Source organism: Podarcis filfolensis (assembly GCF_964270895.1).
Source record: "Podarcis filfolensis genome assembly, chromosome: 1".
NCBI classification, from domain to species: domain Eukaryota; kingdom Metazoa; phylum Chordata; class Lepidosauria; order Squamata; family Lacertidae; genus Podarcis; species Podarcis filfolensis.
In genome coordinates, this window is record NC_139604.1 from 37,387,764 (window position 1) to 37,393,763 (window position 6,000).

General features: G+C 42.5%; 1 protein-coding gene and 1 long non-coding RNA gene across 18 annotated transcripts in view; one reads left to right on the forward strand and one right to left on the reverse strand.

The window, feature by feature from the left end:
* The window catches only part of ARHGAP15 (Rho GTPase activating protein 15), a 378,516-nt gene that overhangs the window by 54,806 nt on the left and 317,710 nt on the right, over window positions 1-6,000 (reverse strand). The window lies entirely within an intron of this gene.
* Window positions 3,566-6,000, forward strand: part of LOC310747987 — a 5,993-nt gene continuing 3,558 nt past the window's right edge. Inside the window, exons 1-2 of the long non-coding RNA XR_014541050.1 lie at window positions 3,566-3,646; window positions 5,898-5,943. This is a non-coding gene — a long non-coding RNA (uncharacterized lncRNA). The remainder of the gene's footprint in view (window positions 3,647-5,897; window positions 5,944-6,000) is intronic.

Below are 6,000 nucleotides of genomic sequence, written 5' to 3' on the forward strand. Positions count from 1 at the left end.
AAACAAGAGTGTACACACTGCACACACATCTTGGTTCAGTTAAACTTTCTAGTAACATGGTGCTTTTTGTTCCCAAGGTCCCATCACACAATCTAGAAAAATTGTGTCCATGAGCAGGATAAAAGTTTTGCTGTGGTTCTTGCCTTCTAGTCAGTAACTGTCCAGAGGGGGAGGGGAGAGTGTACCCAGGTTTCAGGTTGCAGTTACTCTTGATGCATTAATCCAAGACTAGGATTCATTTAAAGGGACGTGGGTGGCGCTGTGGTCTAAACCAGTGAGCCTCTTGGGCTTGCCGATCAGAAGGTCGGCAGTTCGAATCCCTGTGACGAGGTGAGCTCCTGTTGCTCGGTCCCTACTCCTGCCAACCTAGCAGTTCGAAATCACGTCAAAGTGCAAGTAGATAAATAGGTACCGCTCTGGCAGGAAGGTAAATGGTGTTTCCGTGCGCTGCTCTGGTTCACCAGAAGTGGCTTAGTCATGCTGGCCACATGATCCAGAAGTTGTACGCCAGCTCCCTCAGTCAGTAAAGCAAGATGAGCGCTGCAACCCCAGAGTCTTTCGTGACTGGACTTAACAGTCAGGGGTCCCTTTACCTTTAGGATTCATTTAGTCTCTGTGAATGCATGGCAATGTGTGTTGCAACTGTAACAGTGACTGAATGACTGATACTGTGTGTGTGTGTGTGTGTGTGTGTGAGAGAGAGAGAGAGAGAGAGAGAGAGAGAGAGAGAGAGAGAGAGAAATCTCATACCTTTTCTACTAAAGATCTGCCATACAGACTTAGATCCTATAAATTTATGGCAAGCATTTAAAGCCTGAAGTTAAAATAGAATTAGTAGTGCTACCATCTCCGGTGGAGCTGATTTATTAAGATGCCAAAGAATGAACCGGTGGTGTGAGCAACTTTGCTCCAAGTGCTACATCCAAAGCTGGTACTTTACAAGAAAGCAAGAGTGAGAATCATAGCATTGCTTAATTCTTCCATTTCCTCACTTTTCCTTACTATTCTCTCCCCTCTTTTCAACTGTCACTCAATGCAGCAGGTGCAGTACTGCTGCCAAAGATGCTTTTCCATGGCCAAGATCACCAGGTTTCCCGGCCCTTGGATTCCACAAAAGACTGTACTTTGAATACTATCCTGCCCTTTGTTTTAAAGCTACCCTCCCCTTGCACTCAACTGTGAGGATTACTTAGAAAATGTGTTTGGGCCAAACACATTTCAGCTTGTGGGATTACTCAACTGCAGTGTACTCAACTCATTTGTTAGATTACTTGTCAGTAGCCGTGTTGGTGAGGTGACATTTCATATCCTTGACTGTGTGTATGTAAATGCAATTAACAGACAAAGATTTATTATTTAAGGCAGCAGTGAATGAGGCAAGAGAGGAACTCGGGCTTTATGGCAGAACTAACACATACATTCTTAGCTAATGGAAACAGAACCAGGTACGCAGAAATAAAGTCCCGTGCATAGCCAAATAATAAAAAGTTTCATTTCCCAATGCCTTGAACAGAATCGACATTGGAGAATTCAACATATGATGCACTGAGGAAGCACAGGTACAGAATAGCAACACTGCCCAGAGAACATGATGATCAATGTGTACAATAGGGATAGTGAGGTTCAGAATATGCACAAAGTTTGCATATTCTTTATCTCATTGTGAAATCTTACAAGCTAGATCTCCCAAAACATGGTGGTCCTTACAGATTTAGAAACAGAAGCCTGTACTGTCCAGTCCTTTTAACTTATTCATGTTCCTGATTTGACCATTTTGTTGTAATGTAATAGAAGGCTACGTAAGTCTACTTGCTATAACACAAACTGAGTTGCTCTACATCTTTTTCTTTCATTCTGGAACATGAATCCCTGCTCCTGCTGCTGCCTCCAGGCTAGCCTTGCTTCTGCTTCAGCATGCCAGCAAGATTCCTCAGATCTAATAGCTAAGGTTCAGATAATCCTTGAGTGGTGAGTCTGAACATCTGGCTTCTTGGCTCATTCTCCTTTGCCACCAACCTAATACTGGATTGCTCTCCTGTGCTTTAGCAACCATGGGCTCCATGGTTATTCTAACCATTACTCCACCACTCGTCTAGTTACACCTTATGGTTTCCAAACACTTGTGGGGAGTCCTGGAACCCTAGCAGGCGTTCCTTCATGGCAGGATGAGTAATGGGAGCCAAACTTCTCTGAATGCTAATCTCTTACAATGCTTTGGGTGTGTTGTGGGGTACCTTTTGAGTTCATGCAGAGGGATAGTGAGGTTCAGCATGCCAGGACAGCATCCCATAAAAGCGAAGTGTGGAACCTAGAGCACTCTCCAGGACCCTCTGTAAAGCACAGGTGTTCCTGCCCAGAAGTGCAAACATTCCCCAGTAGGCAATTCCACTGAAAAGAAGGTTCAGTGAAGGGAAAGGATTTGAAAGCTACTGTTCTAAAGTTACTTCTTCCAGATAACTTTGCACACAGCCCATGAAAAACACCTTTGCTCTTAGCAAGTAGGCTTACCCCTGTCATATCCACATTCAAGAAGCTGGAAAGTTTCTGTTCAGTTAAGACAGAGTAACTGCTTTCCTTTTTTCACTCATAGCTCTGCTTCCTGCTGTTTGCTCCAGAGAAAAAGAAGTGGCACCCTCTGCTGCCAAGGAAGAGAACGGCTTTTCTTATGAGAGCTTCCAACAGATCCTGCATAGTGGGGTGATCAACATTGGAGTTCATGTGTTTTTCCAGCTTGGGTTTTGACGGGCCAGGCTGCCCAGGATGGTCTGTCTTCTCCAGTTCTGATATTTTGTGAGAGTCAAATGGAAGGGGAACTCTAGCAGCTTGGTAAGGATATGGAAACGATCCTACGCCAAAGCACTTGTTAATAGGCATAAGGGTATCTCTTCCTGTATCTTCACTAAGCTCTGCATGTAGTACTGCCGTGGTTTGTCCCAGAAAGTGTAATTCCCACACGGAGTGACTTATAATGAAAAGGAAAGGAAACAGATACAAAAGCATTGGATGGAACATCAGTCTATCCATGAAGGTTAATTATATTATAGTATTGTGTTGATCTACACCTTCCCAATCTACTCATTCTTCAAAAACAACCACCAGCAGCAGCTGAAGACAATGTAAAAGGTTTTTAAGGGTAAACACTATGGTTAAGGCTATAAATCTAAAAATTACTAAGAACCAGGGTAAGGTTTAAATAGGATTGTGCCAGATTTATGTTCAAGACTTGGTTGAGCCAAAATTATTGACCTTATTCTGTGTTTCTTTTCATGATTGTTTACAAGCACCTCCTGTTTTAAATGATGTTCAGCACTTGCTCCAAACACTGTCATGCTGTTTCAAGACATATTGTTCTTGGAACCAAACACCATATATATGCACACAACAAGTATACCATTTTCCTTCTTCCTTGCCTTCAGAAATCTTGGCCTTACACCTCACTGCCATTTAATTCTATTGACTTGTATTTTCTTAAAACCAATAAATATTACTCTAATTCTATTGGCTTGGTTGTTAACTTAAGAAAGGTAAGAGAAGGAAAGTTTCCTATTTCCTCCTCTCTTCACAACCACGTAAGTTCACTGAAAAGCCTCTCTGGGGAATATGAAGGTCTTCCTGAGCAATGTGGAAGTAGGCTGCTGGGGGAGAGGCAAGTCATCCCAGAAGTAGGCTTTGATCCTGAGGGTAACTTAAGGAAATTCATAGAAAGAAGAAAAGGTCCAGAGAATTTTCTGAGACTCTGAAGATTCTATTACAGTGGTACCTTGGGTTAAGTATTTAATTCATTCTGGAGGTCTGTTCTTAACCTGAAACTGTTCTTAACTTGAAGCACCACTTTAGTTAATGGGCCTCCTGCTGCCGCTGCGCCACCACTGCACGATTTCTGTTCTCATCCTGAAGCAAAGTTCTTAACCCGAGGTACTATTTCTGGGTTAGCGGAGTCTGTAACCTGAAGTGTATGTAACCTGAAGCGTATGTAACCCGAGGTACCACTGTACTTGCACTGTTCAAGTAGTATGAAGAGTGCAAGCTCACTAGCGTTACTGTTCCTTAACAAGGCCTATAGTCCACAAGTTTCCTGTTTCCATTTTGATGGATGACTTCCATTTTGAACTCTTCATTTTGTGTGTGTGTGTGTGTGTGTGTGTGTGTGTGTGTGTGTGCATGCGTGCACATGAGACAGAGAAAGAGAGAGAGGCACTAAAGCTAGAGACCCAGACTGGGATCACTTATCGCTATGGCATTACATGGGAAGCTCCCCAAAATAGGGAATTATAATTTAAATTCAAAAGGTTTTGAAAGGAAGGTGTGGAAAATTTTCCATTGTCATTCCTGGCCACATAAATGGAACAGCAGCCAAATCTGTCCTGGATAAATCTCCAGTTCCCAAATAGCTTCTTTGGCAATTCTAAAATGCTATTTACGTTTCCAGGTGATTTGGATATACAGCCGTTCTGTCCGCAATCCCCATAGAAAGAACTTATCACAGCCCTGGACCTACTTAAAGGGGGGGGAAAAGTCCTCTAGCTTGTGATAATAACCTGGCCAGCCTTGACTGCTTATTGCATTGGCTGCCTTCACAAGCTGAAATGCTGACCTTCTGAAACTGTAGTCAAGCTCTGATGGCATTAGTCACAGCACTGTCTCTCTTTTTTACCATGCATATTTCAAATATAAATCTGTAACAAGATGGTTGTGGATCAAGACCACAACTATTCCTTGTAATGAAATTAAAGCTGCCTTGAAAAATAAGAGCAGATGAAGAGTGAAGTGCAAAAAAGAAAAAGGAGAAAGGAGAAAAACATCTGGAATGGGGGGGGAGAACTGAAAACAAGGGCACAGCTACAACAAAAAGGGAGGTGAGGAGGTTTTTGTACACATTGAAAATGAATGGCTAGGGAGCAAGGCTAAAATGTGCTGAGGGTGGCATAACTATAAGCCCCAGTTCTCCATGAGGTGGAAATTTTGTGCCTTGTCTGCATCCATTCAGGCTACAGGTAGGGTCTGAATGCTCCTCCATACAAGAAGCAAATAAATATGCAAGAAATTTCTATTCGTATAGAAAATTATATGTCAGAGAGAATAGTTCTAGCTTGTGAAATTCTATCTATTTGAATTTCTCTCTAGATTTAGGGTGTCTGAATCAGCTGATGTTGCTTCTTCAATGGCTGTCATGTCCCCAGGGTCCTCAGGAAATGTGGCTATTGATTCAGAAAAGTATCAGAGCAGGGGAACAAATTGCCCTCAGAACCAGCCCTAGAAGTCCCGCTCTCACAGAAGGAAGGAGCCCATTTTACCAGCAACTATCTGACCTGAGGAGGCCATGCTGCTGTCCTCAGATTGTAAGGAATTCTAGTGTAGAAGTCCAAACAGAACTAAGACACAGCTTCTCTAATTGCTATTAGAGCAGGCTAGACTCCTTTAATTGAATGCTCATTGGAGTTGCTGCTAGCCACACAGATAAAGCTGCAGATTTATTTAAGGATGAGTTTCCCTGCTGCTGTTGCAACACCATTTGCCTGCTTGTATGAGTCTCCTGTCTGAGTTTCAAATGGAGCTATCCATGGTGCTACCAAATTTGGTGGCACTTTGCCTTTATGGAATCTGACCTCTGCTTTGCTTGACTTTGCCATCTTGGAACCAAAACATCACCTTGCTCAACTTCAACTTTGTAGGTGAAGAAACTGCATCACTGTGATGACCTACTTGATTTCTTCCCTTCAAATTTTACTGGGATGTGGGCTATACTGAATATTTGACCATTTTGATCATTACTGCTGGATGAGGGAGCTGAAACACCCTGATAATGAAAATGTTTGCCTATTTCAAAACTGTTCACTGCCATTGTTTTACAAATATATTGCTAACTTGGTGCCATTTTCCCCCATCATAAATTCTAGGTATTCTTCATGGAACTGTCACATCAGCGATCCAAGCCAACTGAAGGTAATAGTGTGGTTGGAATATTTGTTATGACAATATGTAGCCAATCAGATTTGACTA